Source organism: Herpailurus yagouaroundi, unplaced genomic scaffold (genome assembly GCF_014898765.1).
Source record: "Herpailurus yagouaroundi ecotype Mexico unplaced genomic scaffold, PumYag 208, whole genome shotgun sequence".
Taxonomy (NCBI): domain Eukaryota; kingdom Metazoa; phylum Chordata; class Mammalia; order Carnivora; family Felidae; genus Herpailurus; species Herpailurus yagouaroundi.
The window spans coordinates 2,122,632-2,144,610 of record NW_024412439.1 but is presented as its reverse complement, the minus strand read 5'-3'; the positions used below and the strand labels follow the sequence as shown (position 1 = coordinate 2,144,610).

The 21,979-nt window shown below is 42.9% G+C and overlaps 1 long non-coding RNA gene across 1 annotated transcript; it reads left to right on the top strand.

The window, feature by feature from the left end:
- The first annotated feature begins 14,728 nt into the window (after positions 1 to 14,728).
- Positions 14,729 to 20,479, top strand: LOC121015829 (uncharacterized). Its single transcript, XR_005783981.1, has 3 exons — positions 14,729 to 17,648; positions 19,495 to 19,604; positions 19,646 to 20,479. It is a non-coding gene; the product is annotated as an uncharacterized LOC121015829 (long non-coding RNA).
- Positions 20,480 to 21,979: the final 1,500 nt, after the last annotated feature.

The window sequence follows — 21,979 nt, the reverse complement described above, 5'->3', positions numbered from 1 at the left end:
TATTCCCCCCCCCACCTTTTTTCTCTAATCTATTAAGCTTCTTTTGACACCCGAACCAAAACACACCTAGCACCTAGCATCATTTATTTGATTTTGTGGGTGTGTTGTTTTTAATTTTTTAATTTTTTTTTTTACCTTATTCCTTTTCTTCCTTCAAAATGATGAAAACAAAGGAATTCACTCCAAAAGAAAGAGCAGGAAGAAAAGATAGCCAGGGACTTAATCAACACAGATACAAGCAAGATGTTTGAACCAGAATTTAGAATCACGATAATAAGAATACTGGCTGGGGTAAAAAATAGATTACAATCCCTTTCTGCAGGGATACAGCAAGTAAAAGTTATGCAGGATGGAATAAAAAATGCTATAACTGAGCTGCAATCTCGAATGGATGCCACAGTGGCAAAGATGGATGGGGCAGAGCAGTGAATCAACGATATAGAGGACAAACTTATGGAGAATAATGAAGCAGAAAAAAAAAAAAAGAGGGAAACTAAAGCAAAATAGCATGATTTAAGAATTAGAGAAGTCTGGCACAAAAACAGACACATAGACCAATGGAATAGAATAGAAACCCCAGAACTAGACCCACAAACGTATGGCCAACTAATCTTTGACAAAGCAGGAAAGAACATCCAATGGAAAAAAGACAGTCTCTTTAACAAATGGTGCTGGGAGAACTGCACAGCAACATGCAGAAGATTGAAACTAGACCACTTTCTCATACCATTCACAAAAATAAACTCAAAATGGATAAAGGACCTGAATGTGAGACAGGAAACCATCAAAACCCTAGAGGAGAAAGCAGGAAAAGACCTCTCTGACTTCAGCCATAGCAATCTCTTACTCGACACATCCCCAAAGGCAAGGGAATTAAAAGCAAAAATGAACTACTGGGACCTTATGAAGATAAAAAGCTTCTGCACAGCAAAGGAAACAACCAACAAAACTAAAAGGCAACCAACGGAATGGGAAAAGATATTTGCAAATGACATATCGGACAAAGGGCTGGTATCCAAAATCTATAAAGAACTCACCAAACTCCACACCCGAAAAACAAATAACCCAGTGAAGAAATGGGCAGAAAACATGAATAGACACTTCTCTAAAGAAGACATCCGGATGGCCAACAGGCACATGAAAAGATGCTCAACGTTGCTCCTTATCAGGGAAATACAAATCAAAACCACACTCAGATATCACCTCACGCCAGTCAGAGTGGCTAAAATGAACAAATCAGGAGACTATAGATGCTGGACAGGATGTGGAGAAACGGGAACCCTCTTGCACTGTTGGTGAGAATGCAAATTGGTGCAGCCGCTCTGGAAAGCAGTGTGGAGGTTCCTCAGAAAATTAAAAATAGACCTACCCTATGACCCAGCAACACACTGCTAGGAATTTACCCAAGGGATCCAGGAGTACTGATGCATAGGGGCACTTGTACCCCAATGTTTATAGCAGCACTCTCAACAATAGCCAAATTATGGAAAGATCCTAAATGTTCATCAACTGATGAATGGATAAAGAAATTGTGGTTTACATACACAATGGAGTACTACATGGCAATGAGAAACAACGAAATATGGCCCTTTGTAGCAACGTGGATGGAACTGGAGAGTGTGATGCTAAGTGAAATAAGCCATACAGAGAAAGACAGATACCATATGTTTTCACTCTTATGTGGATCCTGAGAAACTTAACAGAAACCCATGGAGGAGGGGAAGGAAAAAAAAAAAGAAAGAGGTTAGAGTGGGAGAGAGCCAAAGCATAAGAGACTGTTAAAAACTGAGAACAAACTGAGGGTTGATGGGGGGTGGGTGATGGGTATTGAGGAGGACACCTTTTGGGATGAGCACTGGGTGTTGTATGGAAACCAATTTGACAATAAATTTCATATATTGAAAAAAAAAAGAATTAGAGAAGTCAGTGACCCATTAAAAAAGAACAACATCAGAATCAGAGGGGTCCCAGAAGATGAAGACAGAAAAAGAGGTAGAAGGGTTATGTGAGGAAATCATAGTGGAAAACTTTCCTAACCTGGGGAAAGACACAGACATCAAAATCCAGGAAGCACAGAGGACTCCCATTAGATTCAACAAAAACCTACCACCAACAAGGCATATCATAATCAAATTCACAAAATACTCAGGCAAGGAAAGAATTATGAAAGCAGCAAGGGAAAAAAAGTCCTTAACCTATAAGGGAAGACAGATCAGGTTTGCAGCAAACCTACCCACAGAAACTTGGCAGGCCAGAAAAGAGTGGCAGGATATATTCAATGTGCTGAATCAGAAAAATTTGCAGCCAAGAATTCTTTATCCAACAAGGCTGTCATTCAAAATAGAAGGAGAGATTAAAAAGTTTCCCAGACAAACAAAAATTAAGAGTTCGTGACCACTAAACCAGCCCTGCAAGAAATGTTAAGGGGGATTCTCTGAGGGAAGAAAAGATGAAAAAAGAAAAAAGAAAAGAAAAGAAAAGACCAGAAAGGACCAGAGAACACCACCAGAAACTCCAACTCTACAAGAAACATAATGGCAATAAATTAATATCTTTCAGTACTCACTCTAAACGTCAATGGACTAAATGCTCCAATCAAAAGACATAGGGTAATAGAATGGATAAGAAAACAAGATCCATCTGTATGCTCTTTACAAGAGACCCACTTTAGACCTAAAGACACCTTGAGATTGAAAGTAAGGGGGTAGAGAACCATCTATCATGCTAATGATTGACAAACGAAAGCTGGAGTAGCCATACTTATATCAGACAGTCTAGACTTTAAAATAAAGACCGTAACAAGAGATGAAGAAGGGCATTATATCATAATTAAGGGGTCTATCCACCAAGAAGATCTAACAGTTGTAAACATTTCTACTCCAAATGTGGAGGCACCCAAATATATAAATCAATTAATCATAAACATAAGGAAACTCATTGATAATAATACCATAATAGTAGGGGACTTCACCATCCCACTTACAATTGACAGATCATCTAAACAGAAAATCAACAAGCAAACAATGGCTTTGAATGACACACTGGACCAGATGGACTTAACAGATATATTCAGAACATTTTATCCTAGAGCAACGGAATATACATTCTTCTCCAGTGCACATGGAACATTCTCCAGAATAGATCACATACTGGGGCACAAATCAGCCTCAACAAGTATGAAAAGATAAAAATCATACCATGCATATTTTCAGAACACAATGCGGTGAAACTTGAAATCAACCACAAGAAAAAATTTGGAAAGGTAACAAATACTTGGAGACTAAAGAACATCCTACTAAAGAATGAATGGGTTAACCAAGAAGTTAAAGAGGAAATTAAAAAGTACATGGAAGCCAATGAAAATGATAACACCACAATCCAAAACCTCTGGGACGCAGCAAAGGCGGTCATAAGAGGAAAGTATATAGCAATCCAGGCCTTCCTAAAGAAGAAAGAAAGGTCTAGGTACACAACCTAGCCTTACACCTTAAAGAGCTGAAAAAAGAACAGCAAATAAAACCCAAAACCAGAAGAATACAGGAAATAATAAATATATTAGAGCAGAAATCAATACTATCGAAACCAAAAAAATAGTAGAACAGATCAATGAAACCAGAAGCTGGTTCTTTGAAAGAATTAACAAAATTGATAAACCACTAGCTAGTTGGATCAACAAGAAAAAGGAAAGGACCCAAATAAATAAAATCAAGAATGAAAGAGAAGAGATCACAACCAACACAGCAGAAATAAAAACAATAATAAGAGAATATTGTGAGCAATTATATGCCAATAAAATGGGCAATCTGGAAGAAGTGGACAAATTACCAGAAACATATAAACTACCAAAACTGAAACAGGAAGAAACGGAGAATTTGAACAGACCCATAACCTGTAAAGAAATCGAATTAGTAATCAAAAATCTCCCCCAAAATAAGAGTCCAGGGCCAGATGGCTTTCCAGGGGAATTCTACCAAACATTTAAGGAAGAGTTAACACCTATTCTCTTGAAGCTGTTCCAAAAAATAGAAATGTAAGGGAAACTTCCAAATTCTTTCTATGAGGCCAGCATTACCTTGATTCCAAAATCAGACAAAGACCCCACTAAAAAGGAGAACTATAGACCATTTTCCCTGATGACCACGGATGCAAAAATCCTCAAGAAGATACTAGCCAACTGGATCCAACAATACATTAAAAGAATTATTCACCACGACCAAGTGGGATTTATACCTGGGATGCAGGGCTGGTTCAATATCTGCAAAACAATCAATGTGATTCATCACATCAATAAAAGAAAGGACAAGAACCACAAGATCCTCTCAATAGATGCAGAGCAAGCATTTGACAAAATACAACATCCTTTCTTGATAAAAACCCTCAAGAAAGTAGGGATAGAAGGATCATACCTTGAGATCATAAGATCATAAGATCATAAAAGCCATATAATGCTAATATCCTCAATGGAGAAAAACTGAGAGTTTTCCCCCTAAGGTCAGGAACAAGACAGGTCAGACAACACAAAGAAATAAATGGCATCCAAATTGGCCAGGAGGAGGTCAAACTTCCACTCTTTGCAGATGACATGACACTGTATGTGGAAAACCCAAAAGATTCCACCAAAAAACTGCTATAACTGATCCATGAATTCAGCCAAGTTACAGGATATAAAATCAATGCACAGAAATCGGTTGCATTCCTATACACCAACAATGAAGCAACAGAAAAAAAAAATCAAGGAATTGATCCCATTTACAATTGCACCAAAACCCATAAAATACCTAGGAATAAATCTAACCAAAGAAGTGAAAAATCTCTACACTGAAAACTATAGAAAGCTTATGAAAGAAATCGAAGAAGACACAAAAAAATGGAAAAAGATTCTATGCTCCTGGATAGGAAGAACAAATATTGTTAAAGAACAAATATTGTTAAAATGTCAATACTGCCCAAAGCAATCGACATATTCAATGCAATACCTATCAAAATAACACTAGCATTCTTCATAGAACTAGAACAAACAATCGTAAATTTGTATGGAACCATAAAAGACCCTGAATAGCCAACGCAATCTTGAAAAAGAAAACCAAAGCAGGAAGCATCACAATCCCGGACTTAGAGCTGTATTACAAAGCTGTAATCATCAAGACAGTATGGTACTGGCACAAGAACAGACGCTCAGATCAATGGAACAGAATACAGAACCCAGAAATGGACCCACAAACGTATGGCCAACAGATCGTTGACAAAGCAGGAAAGAATATCCAATGGAACAAAGACAGTCTCTTCAGCAAGTGGTGCTGGGAAAACTGGACAGCGACATGCAGGAGAATGAACCTGGACCACTTTCTTACATCATACACAAAAATAAACTCAAAATGCATGAAAGACCTCAATGTAAGACAGGAAGCCATCAAAATGCTCGAGGAGAAAGCAGGCAACAACCTCTTTGACCTTGGCCGCAGCAACTTCTTACTAACACATCTCCGGAGGCAAGGGAAACAAAAGCAAAAATGAACTATTGGGACCTCATCAAAATAAAAAGCTTCTGCACAGAGAAGGAAACAATCAGCAAAACTAAAAGGCAACTGATGGAATGGGAGAAGATATTCGCAAATGACATATCAGATAAAGGGTTGGTATCCAAAATCTATAAAGAACTTCTCGAACTCAACACCCAAAAAACAAATAATCCAGTGGAGAAATGGGCAAAAGACATGAATAGACACTTCTCCAAAGAAGACATCCAGATGGCCGACTGACACATGAAGAAATGGTCAACATCACTCCTCATTAGGGAAATGTAAGTCAAAACAGCAAAGACATACTTCGCACCTGGGAGAATGGCTAACATCAACAACTTAGGCAACAGAAGATGTTGGTGAGGATGTGGAGAAAAAGGAACCCTCTTGCTCTGCTGGTGGGAATGCAAACTGGTGCAGCCACTCTGGAAAACAGTATGGAGGTTCCTCAAAAAATTAAAAATAGAACGACCCTACGACCCAGCAATTGCACTACTGGGTATTTATCCAAGGGATACAGGTATGCTGTTTTGAAGGGACACATGCACCCCAATGTTTATAGCAGCACTATCAACAATAGCCAAAGTATGGAAAGAGCTCAAATGCCCACCAATGGATGAATGGATAAAGAAGATGTGGTATATATATATAATGGAGTATTACTCGAGAATCAAAAAGAATGAAATCTTGCCGTTTGCAACTATGTGGATGAAACTAGAGGGTATCATGCTAAGCAAAATTAGTCAATCAGAGAAAGATAAATATCATTTGACTCCATTGGTATGAAGAATTTAAGATACAAAACAGATGAACATAAGGGAAGGGAAGCAAAAATAATATGAAAACAGAGAGGGGGACAAAACATAAGAAACTTAAATATGGATGGGGCGCCTGTGTGGCTCAGTCAGTTGAGCATCCGACTTTGGCTCAGGTCATGATCTCGTGGTTGACGAGTTCGAGCCCCTCGTCGGGCTCTGTGCTGATGGCTCGGAGCCTGGAGCCTGCTTCAGATTCTGTGTCTCCCTCTCTCTCTGCCCCTCCCCCACTCATGCTCTGTCTCTCTCTGTCTCAAAAATAAATAAACATTAAAAAAATTATTAAAAAAAGAAAATTAAATATGGAGAGCAAACAAAGGGTTACTGGAAGGTTTTGGGAGGGGGTGTGGGCTAAATGGGTAAGGGCATTAAGGAATCTACTCCTGAAATCATTGTTGCACTATATGCTAACTAAACTTGGATGTAAATTTTAAAAAATAAATTAAAAAAAGAACATGATAAAAATAAAAAATAAAAAATAATAAAATAAAAACACACACACAACAAAAAAACAAAAACTGAGTCCATAGATTCAGAGAACAGATTGGTGATTGCCAGAGGTGAGTGGTAGGAAATGTTCAAAATGGGGGAAGATGGTCAAAAGATTACACAACTCCCGGTTAAAAATACATAAGCCTTAGAGACGTAATATGCAGCATAATGACTATAGTTAACATACTGTATTATATATGTGAAAGCTGCTAAGAGGGTATATCTTTTTTTAATGTTGATTTTGAGAGAGAGAGAGCATGAGCAGGTGAAGCAGAGAGACAGGGGAACAGAGGATCCAAAACAGGCTCTGCACCGACAGCAGAGAGCCCAATGGGGGGGCTCAAACTCACAAACTGTGAGATCATGATCTGAGCTGAAGTCGGACGCTTAACCGCCTGAGCCACCCAGGCACCCCTATATCGCAATTTTTATTTTATTTTATTTTTTTAATTAAAAAATTTTTTTTAATGTTTATTTATTATTGAGAGACAGAGACATAGAGTGTGAGCAGGGGAGGGGTAGAGAGAGGGGGAGACACAGAATCTGAAGCAGGCTCCAGGCTCTGAGCTGTCAGCCCAGAGCCCGATGCGGGGCTTGAACTCACAGAGTGTGAGATCATGACCCGAGCCGAAGTCGGTCGCCTAACCAACTGAGCCACCCAGGCACCCCTATATCTCAATTTTTAAGTAGAACCAGGGAACAAGAGAAGAAGCCCAGGCAGCTCAGGCTGCTAAACACAGCGCTTCCCTGACATGGTACTGATTCAATCACGTGCGGGCTCAGATGCAGAGTTTTGTTACTTAGATAGTAACACACTACATACTAAGTAAAGAATATTTTAGTTACATGTTACTTAAAACAGAGTAACCCCCACCCTCTCCAAAACACAGTGTTTCACAGATCTATCACCCCTGCATCAATCTGCAAAGAGCTCAGTTAGACACTGTTTCAACATAGGCAACTAGAGAAAGTTGGACACCTAGGACACCGCCGCTAAAGGGTACAACAAGCTTTAGAAGAGAGGTCGTTAGGCTGACTTTATTCCAGAGGGGGCTTGTGAGACACAGGTTTCAATCCATGGCACTAAGCCAAAGAGCCCATATGCTAAACATTTCTCCACGACATCGCTGTTCTGAGTCAACTATGCACCCAGCTCCAGTGGGTTGGTTTCCACGCATACCAATAAGAGAGGAAAGAGCACCTGCTAACCAGAAATTCACAGAGATGTCACTGCACTGACTCAACCTCTCCCAGAGCTCTTTCAAACGTGGAGTCTCAGGGCGCCTGGGTGGCTCAGTTGGTTAAGCATCCAACTTTGGCTTAGGTCATGATCTCACAGCTCATGGGTTCAAGCCCCGCGTCCGGCTCTGTGCTGACCGCTCGGAGCCCGAAGCCTGCTTCGGATTCCGTGTCTCCCTCTCTCTCTGCCCCTCCCCCACTGCACTCCGTCTCTCTCTCTCTCTCTCTCTCTCTCTCTCAAAAATAAATAAAAAACATTTAAATTTTTTTAGAAAAACACTGAGTTTCGACACATGTCGCAAACGACAAAATACACGAGTCACACAACGTTAAACACGGTGGATATCACTATATTTAATCATTCATACACCTAGTCCTTCAAACACAGAGTGCCAACACTGATCACTAAAAACAGAGTGCACACACAACCATGTGCTAACGTCACTAAAGAGGAGTAAATGATGCATAAATTCTTTTTTTATATGTTGAAAAATTTATATTTAGATTTAGCCAGCTGGGCTTAGCTCAGATGATCCCAATTTTGCTGGCAACGTCCAAAGCATCATAGTCAGGAGTCAGCCGAACATATGCCTTCTTCTCTCCATCGGGCCTGATCAGCGTGTTGACCTTGGCCACGTCAGCGTCCTAGAACTTCTTCGTAGCCTGTTTGATCTGGTGCTTGTCGCCCTGGACGTCCACAATGAACACAAGTGTGCTGTGTTTTTGTGTTTTCTTCATGGCTGACGCGGAAGTCAGGGGGAACTTGGTGATGGCATAGCGGTCAAGCTTCTTTCTCCTGGGGGTGCTCTTTGGAGGCTATCTGGGCTGCCTTCGGAATGTGGATGCGGATCTTCTTTTTCGTATGGGACTTTGGACACCTTTCAGCACAGCTTTCTCGGCTTTCAAAGCCTTTGCGGGCTTTGGCTTTGGGAAGGGCAAGGGCTTCCTCCTTCTCTTTCAGTTCCATCCTCATGAAAGGGCCATGATGCACCAATTCTTAATCATAATGGTTCCCAGAGACTTCACCACGACAAAGAAAATGTGCACCTAGTTCTGACAGGACAGAGTTTCAACAGATGTCAGCAAGGGACATGCGTGACAGAGAACTGAACACAGCGATTCAGTCATCGCTGTACTGAATCGGTCACGCACAGAGCTCTGATGAACAGAGTCTCAATATATGGCGATAAAGAAATGAGTACACACACACACCGTGTCACACGCATCCTTTCACACGGACATCTATGTACCAGGTCAGTCACCACCTGTCGTACTTGTGTGAAGAGTTTCAACGTATGGCACGAGGTCCGGAGCAAATGTACCACACAGGGCTCCACAGAATGCATCAGGCAGACGTCGTATACTAAATATTCAGGCCCCCAGCTCTGTTCTGCAAAGTTTCCACTTCTGGAAAGGAGTATGTGCATAAACACGCTCTTTTACAGGGATGTCCCGCCAAGGAATAAATCACACACGCTGGCCTATTATTCCAATGTCAACATGCATCAGTTGGTGACAGGCACCATGCATTTCTAAGCAGTTTTTCACAGAGACTTCACTTGCGTGAATGATTTGTGATTTCTAGATATATATATATATATATATGTATATATATATACACACACACACACATATATATACATATATGTATATATATGTGTATATATATATGTATACACACACACACACACATATATATATATACATATATATATAATATCATGTACCCAATATATATATTGGGCATATATACCCATATATAATAATCATGTACCCCAGCTTTATATATATATATATATATATGCATATATATACACACACATTTATTTATTTATTTAAATAATGGTTTCTAGATCATAGGATAGTTTTTCCTTTTATTTTTTTCAATGTTTATTTATTTTAGAGACAGAGTGTGAGCGGGGGAGGGGCAGAGGGAGAGGGAGACACAGAATCCGAAGCAGGCTCCGGGCTCCGAGCCATCAGCACAGAGCCTGACGCGGGGCTTGAACACGCGAACCGCGAGATCGTGACCTGACCTGAAGTCGGACGCTTAACCGACTGAGCCACCCAGGCGCCCCGACAATGGAATATTATTAGGCCATAAACAGGAATTTGATTTTGACACATGGTAGAACAGGGATGACCCTTGAGAACATTATGCTAAGTGAAATAAGCCAGACACAAAAGAATGAATACTGTCTGATTCCACTTATATGAGTACCTAGAATAATCAGATTCATAGAGACAGAAGGGAGGGTGGTGGTCACCAGGGGCTGGGGGAGAGGGAGGGATGGGAAGATATGATTTAACGGGTCTGAAGTTTCCGTGCGAGATCATGAGAAAAGTCCTGGAGATGGATGGCGGTGATGTCTGCACGAGAACGTGAATGTACTCAATGCCACAGAATTGTACACTGAGAGTTAAAATGGTCAAGCTTATGTTATGTGGCTCTTACCACCATAAAAATAAATAGATTTTTTAACTGAAGAAGAAATGTTAAAGGGCGCTGCGTGAATTGCAACTCGCAATCCATTGCTGCGTCGTGGGGAAAGGATACAGGGCTGGGCTGGGAGGAGATGTCTGCTGCAATCCCCTCTCTTCTGCTGAGGGAGGGTGGGTTACAGACAGGGCTCAGCCCTCAGTAGAAGGTGAGGTCTGACCACCTCTTTCTTTAAAAAAGCCGCACCCTTGGGGCGCCTGGGTGGCTCAGTCGGTTGGGCATCCGACTTGGGCTCAGGTCACGATCTCACGGTTCGTGAGTTCCAGCCCCGCGTCAGGCCCTGTGCTGACGGCTCAGGGCCCAGAGCCTGCTTCGGATTCTGTGTCTCCCTCTCTCTCTGCCCCTCCCCTGCTCGTGCTCTGTCTCTCTCTCTCAAAAATAAATAAAGATTAAAAATAAATAAATAATAAAAAAAGCCACACCCTTGTGGAATTAGAGGATAATCTCTAGATTCCGGAAGGAGTTGGCTATATAGACATTAAAGCTAACGGCAATGCTTCCGTCCATGGTAGGTGTGAGGGGAGCGGGGGAGGCTGGCTGAGTTCTACAGGAGATGGAGGGGAAATAGGTCTGTGAGCCTTTCTGCTTCACCTGGAGAATGAGCCTGCCCTGAGCCAGCCTGGCCCACTTGGATGGCTTAAGGAGCCGCAGTACTGGCTGTGACACTTGGGGCCCTGCCTCGCGAGGTGCTGTGCCTAAACCCTTGAAGACTGTGGCCAGCACAGCCTGCCCTACCCCCACCGCCTGGACCCAGCTCCCATCTGACCCACTCCGCCCAGCTCATGCCAGGGAAGAAGTGGTAAGGACCAGAGGGGCAGTGGGCAGGGCTGAGTGCAGACAGGCATGCTCCTGGCCAGCTGCAGTCCTCTTACAAGGCCCAAATTAGTTTGGCCTCCTGGGAAGATCTGCATCTCTGGAGCCCAGATCTTGAGCTGTGGTTGAGATGATTTACGATAGTAACAATTAAGAATGGTAAACAGTCCCTGTTTGTGGCCAGCTCCCTTTGAAAGAGAATGCTCCTAGGTTTTTTTTTGTTTTTTTTTTTGCATCTGGGGAAACTGAGACAGGAAGAGCAACAGTGTATGGGACACGGGCACACAGCGGTTAAGTGGCCCAGCTACAACCCTGGCCACGCCCACTCCACAGCCCCTGTGCTAGGCAAAAAAACCCAACCTGTTACAGGATTTGGGCGTTGGGTGGGTCATTTGGTGAAGGGTTCAAGGAAGCCATGGATTTGGTCCAGATGGAGTGCTATTAGAAAGCCGGTGACAGCTTTATCATTGGGCACTTCGTGGGATGGTCGGTGGCCTTATTTGCATCTGTTCTTAGATGAAATTATGAAGCGGCTTTGTTTTGTTTCATTTTTACCCCTGGTCTCAGAGTAACCTCTGAGGCTGGTAAGTCTATGAAGGTCCTTACATCCAACAGAACAAAATGGCCTGGCTGTGAGCCTCAGACGGGCTCATGATCATGCTGAGATCTCGCTACAACTGTTAGATCAGTTCCAGATGTCAGGGGCTGCTTTTCCCCTCTCAGTTTCTCTTTTGGCCAAGGACAGATGACGTCAGGCTCCAGGACATGAATTCATGATGTCTAGATTTTCACTCTTGTCAAGATGTTGTTGATTAAGATCAAAAGCCCGTGCATCGAACATACTCCATAGTTGACCCAAGGTCAATCTCTGTTTTTCTCTCTGTTGTAGGACCTGAAGTGACAGTGACCGCGCAGTAGCATTTAAAACTCTGGACAGGACAGGGGCGCCTGGGTGGCTCAGTCGCTTAAGCGTCCGACTTCAGCTCAGGTCATGATCTCACAGCTCATGGGTTCGAGCCCCGTGTCGGGCTCTGTGCTGACAGCTCAGAGCCTGGAGCCTGCTTCCGATTCTGCGTCTCCCTCTCTCTCTGCCCCTCCCCGACTCACGCTCTGTCTCTCTCTCTCTCTCTCTCAAAAATAAATAAACATTAAAAAACTTTTTTTTAATAAAAAAAAATCACAACTCTGGACAGGACATATAAATCGACAGTAAAATAGGCAGTTAACACAAACAAAATGACTATTAACGCCTGTAATAGGTCTCAAAGCCAATAGGTCCCACAATCTAGTGGGTCTGTTTTAGAGAGTCAGGTCTTTTCCTTTAGCCAGTCACGGACCTTTCTACTTGCCCCATAGCACTTACATAGGTGTAACAAGATGTGCTTTAGCGTTAGCTCCCCTTGACTAGCTAAGAGCAAATCAAAGCTTATAGGATTGCCATGGCTACTTTAGCTAATGCAGTTAGATTGGTTTGTTGGGCCTTCAGAACAGAAGTGTCATCTTTTATGACTTTTGTGAAGGTTAGAGAAAAGTGTGAACACCTTTTCTAGTTGTTTCGCTCCCTTTGTGGGCGTTGTATTTTGGGGAGTGTGCAGGAAATGAGAACTGATGATCCCTTCTGGAAGTTTTTAAGAATAATTTGTGTTTCTTTTGTTTTAGGAATTTCTGGATGTCCCTTTTAGGACGCATGATTGACTAGAGGGGTGGTGGTTTTAAATATCTGGATACCTCTAACAATTACTCAGGTTACACAGAATAAATTAGAATGTGGTAGACAAGTATAAGCCTGATGTCCATATGAGAAGTAATATCCTAGTGAAGTTTATATTATATTAGGAGGATAAATATCATTTCTTATAATAGGAATGAGCCAATTAGGACTGCATTTCTAGATTTATGGTGTCTTGAGTCTTCATGGATACCAATACAGTATTTAAAATTGGCCTTTGAGTGGCACCTGAGTGGTTCAGTAGGTTAAGTGTCCGACTTTGGGGTCACGTCATGATCTCATGGGTCATGAGTTGGAGCCCCGCTTCAGGCTCTGTGCTGACAGCTCAGGGCCTGGAGCCAGCTTCAGATTCTGTCTCCCTCTCTCTTTGCCCCTCCCCCACTTGCGCTCTGTCTGTCTCAAATATAAATAAACATTAAAAAAATTTTTTTAATTGGCCTTTTGCTTAGTGCCCCTAAGGAAGCTTTTTTCTTTTTTCTTTTTTTCCCCAGAAATCTGATTTGGAACTTGTAGACTGAATAGTCATTGGCACTCACGCAGGGCTGGGAAAAAATCCAGCATGGAAAGAGGCCTTGTAGTACATGAGACTAGATATTGTCTTTCTCGAAAGACTGCTGTACTTTGTTCTGGAAAACAGCTAAGCTACTAGAGATCCATTTGATCCTTTCAAGCTGTTTGTTAGAAGAAAATCCCACACTCTTTAAAGGAAATTCAACAACATTTGGGACCTGACAATGGGACCTCACAAGGTCTAGCATTCGATTAAAAATCAGTAGGCCTTGGGGTGCCTGGGTGGTTCAGTTGGTTCAGCACCAACTTCGGCTCAGGTCATGATCTCACAGCTCATGGGTTCAAGACCTGTGTCAGGCTCTGTGCTGACAGCTCAGAGCCTGGAGCCTGCTTCAGATTCTGTATCTCTCTCTCTCTCTCTCTCTCTCTGTCCCTCCTCTGCTTGCACTCTCTGAAAAATAAATAAACGTTAAAAATTTTTTTTAAAAAATCAGTAGGCATGGGGCGCCTCAGTGGCTCAGTCAGTTAAGTGGCGAGCTCTTGATTTCAGCTTAAGTCATGATCTCGGGGTCGAGGGATCAAGCCCTGTGTAGGGCTCTGCACTGAGTGTGGACTCTGCTTGAGATTCTTTCTCTACTCCCCCCACCCCCTGCTTCACTTGTGTATTCTCTCTCTCTCTCTCTCTCTCTCTCTCTCAAATATAAATAAATAAATATCAGTAGGCCCGACTCAGAAAGGGGAAAAATCCTGTCACAGGCTACAATGTGGATGAACCTTAAAGACGTTATGCTAAATGAAATAAGCAAATCACAAGAGGACAAATATTGCATGATTCCAATCATATGAGGTCCCCAAAGTACTCAGACTCATAGAGACAAAGTAGAGTGGTGGCCGTCAGGGCTGGGGCGGGGGGGAGGAGGGAAGGACATTATTTTTTCAGGGAGACAGGGTTTCAGCTTTGCAAGTTTGGAGTCTGGCAGTGATGGTCACACAGTAATGTGAATGTAGTTAACACATTGACTAGCACACTGAACGGCACACTTAGAAAACAGTTACGATGGTAAATTTTGTGTTATATATATTTTACAGTATTTAATTTTTTTTTTTCAGAAAAAATCAATAGGCATGGAAAGAAGCGGGAAGATATTACCCATAATCAAGGGGAAAATCTATCAGGAGAAGCAGATCGCTAAGTGGCAGAGATGAGGCAATTAATAGACAAAGACACAGAAACAGTTATAAATATCCTCTGTGTACTCAAGAATGCAGAGGATCAGGAGTGAAAAAGAAGATACTTTAAAAAGAAAGACTAGATGGGATTTACAGCAGAGTGGATATTAGAGAGTAAAGATCAGAGAAGGCAAATACAGAGACGGGAGAAAAGAACATCAAGGACTTGTCGGACAATAGCAAATGGTCCAGCGTTCATGTCACTGAAGTCCCAGAATGAGAAGAGGCAGGAAAAACTTCAAAGAATAATGTCCTGAAATATTCTGAATTTGACAGAAACCAACAGATCGAGGTTCAGTGAACCTGAAGCACAAGGAAACATAAAGAAAACCACATCAAGGCACGTCCGATTAATAATTACTTTAAATGTAAATGGCCTAAAGACTGCAAACAAAAGGCAGGTATTATCAGACTGGGTAAAAAAGCAAGACCCAAAATATGCCCTCTATAAGAACCACGCTTTAAATATAAAAACACGGCTGGTTAAAAGTGCGAGAATGAAAGAGATATACCAGCCAAGCACTCCATAATACACACATGAAGTAGCTGTATCAGTATCAGACAGAGAAGACCGCAAAAGGACTATTAGCAGGATGATAGGGAAACATTTCATAATATGCTGCATTCAGGGGAGGACAGGACATTCCTGAATATGCACGCACTTAAATAACAGGACTTCGAAATGCATGAGGCAGAAACTGATAGAATTGCCAGAGGAAGTAGACCACCATTTGTGCGCATCCTATTTAGAATATATTTACAAATAATCCACCATTACAGTTAGAAAAGTTCACATCCCTCTCTCAGTAGTTGATAACTGTAGATAAAATCGGTAGGGACACAGAAGGTTTAGCAATGCTGTAAACAATGTTGACCTAATTACCATTTTTTAAAAGACTCCACCCAAAAGCAAGAGTTCTCAACGGTTCCTCTTTCTCTGTGGTTCCCTCCCTGGCTGAGGAACAGCATTCTTACCCTCTCCTGATTCCCGAGTAAATCCGCAGGGGACATGCTTGCTGTGCACGTGAGAACCTACCGTATTCTGTGCTCCAATGGAGTGTTTGTGGACCTCCCTGGACAAAAGGCTGACCCGGCGACCCTGTGCCTCCTGAAAGAAAGGGGGAATCGCAGAGTGGCAGTCTCAGACCATGCTGGAAAAGCACCCAGCTGAGACAGATCCATGCACCACTCTGGGGCTTTGGGATTTAGTATCCTGGTTTAACTGGGGATATAGAACTGATAAAAATACCTTACCGAAAAGGTAAGCCAGGGCCGTGTGGAAAACCAGATCCTTCGTCAAGGGCTTAGCTGGAGAAAATCAAACACGTTATTGAAAAAAATCAGAAAACAAGCCATCATTTTTTCAAAGGGACACTCACTCTGTCATATTCCCATACCTCCAGCAAGGAGGGAAAGTGACCTTGAGATAGAGGGTTGGCCCCTGTAGGGCTTTGTACCAGATCTGAGAGAGGTGAATGAGTTTGTCGTTTCATTAAGCTCCATGGTCCCCCTGCAACTTTTCTGACTTTGATTCTGTCGCCTACAGTTTTTCTCTACATTCTGCTGTGTTTTTTTTTTTTCTTCTTCTGTTCCTCTAGCTAATGAGTTCCAATTCCCATTTGCTTTTACCTTTGAAGGAGTCCAGTGTTCAGAGCAAAATGTTCCTCAGGATTTGGGGGACTCCTACTGTTTTGTCTAGCCCGTTTAGGGAAATCTGTCTCGCCGAGCGATCTATAATTATTCGGTATGGGGATGATTTGCTGGTAGCTTCAGAAACTGAAGTGTAATGCAGAAGTGATGCTTTGGCTTCTCGCCATTCCTCACCTGGCGGGGACATACGGCCTCACTAGACAAACTGCAATATTGCCAAACTGGGGTCACATATTTAGGGAATTTGTCGTGGAAGTCCACAAAGTGTTAGAATGCCGGAGTTAGCCAATTTCTCAGATGAAATAGTCAACAACAACAACAACAAAGCAACAATTTGGGGGACAAGTGACATATTCCCCACGGTGGATTCCAGCTTTTTCAAGAGCGGGCAAATCCTCTGATAGACCAACCGACTGATAATACTCTAGACCCTTGTGTCGGATCCCTAGAATCCGCAGGAAGTTTTTGAACCATTGAAATTGGTCACGGTCTCTCCCCACGCTGTGAGGATTCCAAATTTTGAAAAAGCTTTCCACGTGATTTACCATGGAAACAAAGACACTGACTGCTGGCAGAATTGAGCTCTGAATCTGGCATTTGACTCTAGACCGATAGCATTATTTCTCAGTTCTTCTGGATGCCTCCACGCCTTGGTGGTAGCAGCCACACTTATGCAAAGAGCTCAAGCCTTTCTTTGGATCATTTGACTTCTGTGTATGTCCTGGACCGTCTTTTAAGTGCAGAAGCACTGCAGGTGCACGATCAGACCAGTAATGTGTCATCAACGAAATCATCTGAGTCAAACATCTGAGAGGAATTTTAAAGGCACTAGACTCTTACCAATGACGACCAAACAGGTGACCTTATCCAAAATGTATCAGAGACGTGCTGTCTGTCGGCAGAATTCTTTTTGGGCCACTGCCAAGGTGAGCACAGGAGACACTTGGTGGCAGTTCAATTCCATAGAATTGACACCTGTGGAAAGTAAGAGATCTTTGTCTCGTTATGTCTGCAGGATTTGCAGGTGACCTGATGTCCGCTGTCATTCAGGAGGCGTGCAAATCATGCTGGGATCTGCCCTGTCCCCTCAGCCCTGAAGACAAGTGGAGTGGATGAATCCAACACTGAAAACTTCATTTAGAAGTCTATAGGTGAGGGGATGCCTGGGTGGCTCCGTCGGTCGAGCGTTTGACTCTTGCTTTTGGCTCAGGTCATGATCTCACGGTTCGTGGGATTGAGCCCCGCAGCAGGCTCTGCTCTCTTTCTGCCCCTCCCCTGTTCGTGCTCTCCCACTCTCTCTCTCTCTCTAAAAATAAATATTAAAAAAAAAAAAAGATGTCTATAGGTGAAAATGGCCTATAGCACCCCCTCAGAAAGTATGGTGTCTCTCCCTTTGAACTTATGAACTTCAGTTTGATAGGCTGATGAATTTGGGTCTGTGCCCAATTTGGTGAATCCTCTCATAATCATGTTCAATACTTAAAAGGGCTGTGAGACCTAAAATCATAAGGACCTGGAAGGGCCCATTGGAGGACATCGGAGGAGGCCTGCCATCCTCTGCTGGGGGGATTTCATGTACATAAAGGTGTTCCAGAGGAGGGGTGCCTAGGTGCCTTGGTCAGTTGAGTGGCCAACTCTTGATTTTGGCTCAGGACATGATCCCAGGGGTGTGGGATCGAGCCGCACATCGGGCTCTGCGTGGAGCATGGGGCCTGCTTAAGATTCTCTCTCCCCTCTGCCCCTCTCCCCACTCACATGCACACTCTCTCTATAATATAAATAAATAAGCACATAAATAAGTAAATAAATAAATAAATAAATAAATAAATAAATGGTATTCTAGAGGAAAGATGCCTGTCACCACACTGGGAGGGACCCTTTTACATGTTTTGATATGGTTATCAAACTGAAAGAAAAATCCAGTTGGATTCAGTCTTCTGATGTGAAGTCAGCATCTCAGGAGGAAAGGACTGGGGTTCCCACAAGGACTTGAAACAAGTTTTCTAGAATCACTGACGTTGATATTGAGCTCAATAGAAAAGAGCTTGCTTTTCTTTTTTTTTAAGAAAAGAGTTTTTCTAGTGAAATTCTTATTATTATCATAATATTTGTTTAATGATTCAATCGAGTAGCATCTAATCTAGCAGATAGGAAGGAGCTCCACAGAGCTGTATGAAACAGAAGACTTTTATAAGCAGAAGGGAGCAGGAACAAGAAAGTTCTACCAGGCAGAAAAGCAAGTTGCTTATTACAAGGTCACTTTCCTTTAGGAGATTGCCAAGGGTCTATCAGTAAGGTCTGATTTCTAGAAGAGCCGAAACTAAGTTAAGTCTCTGTTGACATGGGCTTAGTATAAGCAATTCCATTTAGGGCCTGTTGTTTTTAACAAGTAAAACAAAAAGATATTTTTTCCTCCCTTACATAATCAAATATTTGCTTTAAGTAAATTAAGCATATCGTTGGTACACACATTTAAAGACTCTTCTTCCCCAAGTCCATATTGTACTGAATTTTCTAATTTATCCCAACGTGATTCTGATAATTACTTTGCTTCACATTTCCCCACACAATCGCTGAATATTTCAGTGGCTGCAAAATGCCAAGAGAAACAGAAATGGAGATCATTAGAAATTATGCTATTACAATAAAATAGTAACAAAAGGGTAAATAAAAATAAGGTTGAATTTCCTTTCCAAAAGGAATGAGATCTTTTCTCCTCCTTTTTCTTAGAACATTTCAGAGAGAAAATTTGTATTTGTAAAGAATTCCTGTGGTGCCTGGCTGACTCCGTTGGAAGAGTGTGTGATTCTTGATCTCAGGGTTGTGGGTTTGAGCCCCGTGTTGGGTGTAGAGATCACTTAAATAAATAAGACTTTTTAAAAAATAATAAAATAAAGATAGAAAGAATTCCTCTGTCCTTTTGATACGCATGCAAATCTTATTGGAGGTTAAATAAGCCTCTTATCAGAATTAAAACCCAGGAATATTTTTCAGCAGGGCCTGGGAGCCATCTCTTTTCAATGTCAACATCAAGGAAGACAATGCCCCATCGCCCTGTCACTGTGGGAATCTAGCTGAGGCATCTCAACTACCTGCTCGTCGTAGAGGTACAAGAATTTTCTTTTCTTTCTTTCTTTTTTTTTCCCAGATAGAGGCCATTAACTCGCACAGATGGCCACCCCAATGACCAGGGGAATGCAGAGTGAACTCTGAAAGCACGTAGAGTGAGCAGGACTGTTGAGTCTCCTCACCCGACAAGTGCTCATACCTGGGAACATGCAAACAGGGGTTGTGTCTGCTTGGCTTATAGGGAAGCAGGATGGGGAGGGTGCCTAGCTGGCTCAGTCAGTAGAGCATGTGACCCTCGATTTGTAAGTTCAGGCCCCACATCGTGGTTGGTTGTTTGTTTTTTAATTAAAAATAAAATCTTTTTTTTTTTTTTAAATGGTGGGATTTCTTTTCTGTCTTAATAATTTTATTTTTTAAATAGCAGGTCACCTGGGACACAGGCCAGTCTGAGCTCATGCTTACTCAAAACCAGAACTATTCCTTTTTGACATTTGTAGGGAGGGTTTTCTGGGTTGGCAGGTTTTATTTTTAGAAATGAAAATACAGCAGTATAAGGGTCTGTCTTCAGTGTCACTGTAGAGGATAGTTTTACCCAATATTTCATCAGGCCATAAAACGGATACAGCACTGTGTTTCCTTACTGCCCACCACCCAGCCAGGACTATTTCAGGTCTTCACCCCATTTCCAGGAGCAAATTTCCATGTTAGTGAGGGTAGGACAGGCTGTGGTGCAGTAATAAGTAAACCCAGACATCTCATTCACTTTGTGCAAGTAGTGTTTCTTCCTTGCTCAGAGCTTGGTTTATCGCACATCCGGGCAGTTAGAGGGATCCCTGGGCCACGTGATCGAGGGGCTGCTCTAACAACCGCAGAATGGGAAGCATACAAACAACAAATATCTCTTTCCCACAGTCCCGGAGGTAGGGAAAGTCAACATCAGGATGCCAGCAGATCTGGTGTGGTGGCTGGTGAGAGCCCACTTCCTGGTTCCTAGACGGCTGTGTCCTCACATGGCGGGTAGAGACTAGAGATCTCTCTGGGACTCTTTTATAAGGGCACTAAGCCCATTGGTGAGGGCTCCACCCTCATGATCCAATCACCTCCCAAATGTCCCACCTCCTAATACCAACGTATGGTGGATTAGGATGGGTGGGGGGTGGGGTTCAGTCCACAGTAAGAATTAAGAATGCAGGTTCCTTCAGGTTGTGGTTCCACCATCTCCAACATGAGGAGTGAGCCAAATCACCAGATCTCCAACCCTGAGAATCACCTGAGAATCTGAGTCAGTGACCTTCAACAGGTCACAGGAGAAACAGCCAGACGTCAGCACCCTGCTGGGACCTTGACCACAGAGTCGTGTGGACTCTTGTGAATTCCAGAACTGACCTTGAAAGTCCAGGAAGCCCCCTAATTGGGTTTGGGACCCAACAGCCTGGCCGAGGAGCCTGGAGAGACTTGTGCGGTGAGGGCTCACCTAAGCAAGGAACCTGGCATCAGAAAACATTGGGTTCAAGTCTTGGCTTACGTCTGACTAGTCACGTGTCCGGGCTTCTGTAGAAATGGATACTCCACATGCTGCATGAGATGGTGTGGAGACTTAAGGAAGCTGATGTTTGGGAGGATGCTTTGAACTACAGGGCACAAGACAAATGCTGTACAACTTAATACGACTCATCTTGCTTATGCAGAGCATTTCCACTTGCTTCCATTCAAAGTAGATCACGGCAACTCCTTGCAGCGCTATTGGGTGGGATTCTCGCTAGACGAAACCTTCCCTCAGGGTCTCCTCGGAGGCTTCCCCCATCCAAGTTCTAAGCCTGCCAGCCCCAAAGTCTGGGAGGTTGTGTAGCTCACAGGTTCACCACATGATGATGGCAGGGCCCTACAGATGCTTCTAGGAAGCTTTTCTGGGCACACACCAGACAAAGTCTGGACCCTATCCCCACCTCTGCCCCAGTCTCCAAAAGTTAGGATCACCGTCGGCCCTCCGTCTTCGCCCCTCCTATCCCCAGCTCTGGCTTTGGGATTTCTTGGCATCGTTATTTTGCCCCCAGCTTGCTAACTGAAGCTTCTACTGTGAAGCCACTTGTCCCACACCAAGTCCCTCTGTCTCAGTCCCTGCAACACTGCTTCCCAGAGCTGAACCAGAGTGGGAGGAAATCACCTAAGAAGAGCACCTGGATTTCAGGACAGCTGACCTTAAAAACTCTGCGGCGCCTGGGTGGCTCAGTCGGTTAAGCGTTCGACTTCAGCTCAGGTTAATTTCTCGCAGTTCGCGAGTTGGAGCCCCACATCAGGCTCTCTGTGCTGACAGCTCGGAGCCTGGAGCCTGCTTTGGATTCTGTGTCTCCCTCTCTCTCTGCCCCTCCCATGCTCATGCTCTGTCTCTCAATAATAAATGAACATTAAAACA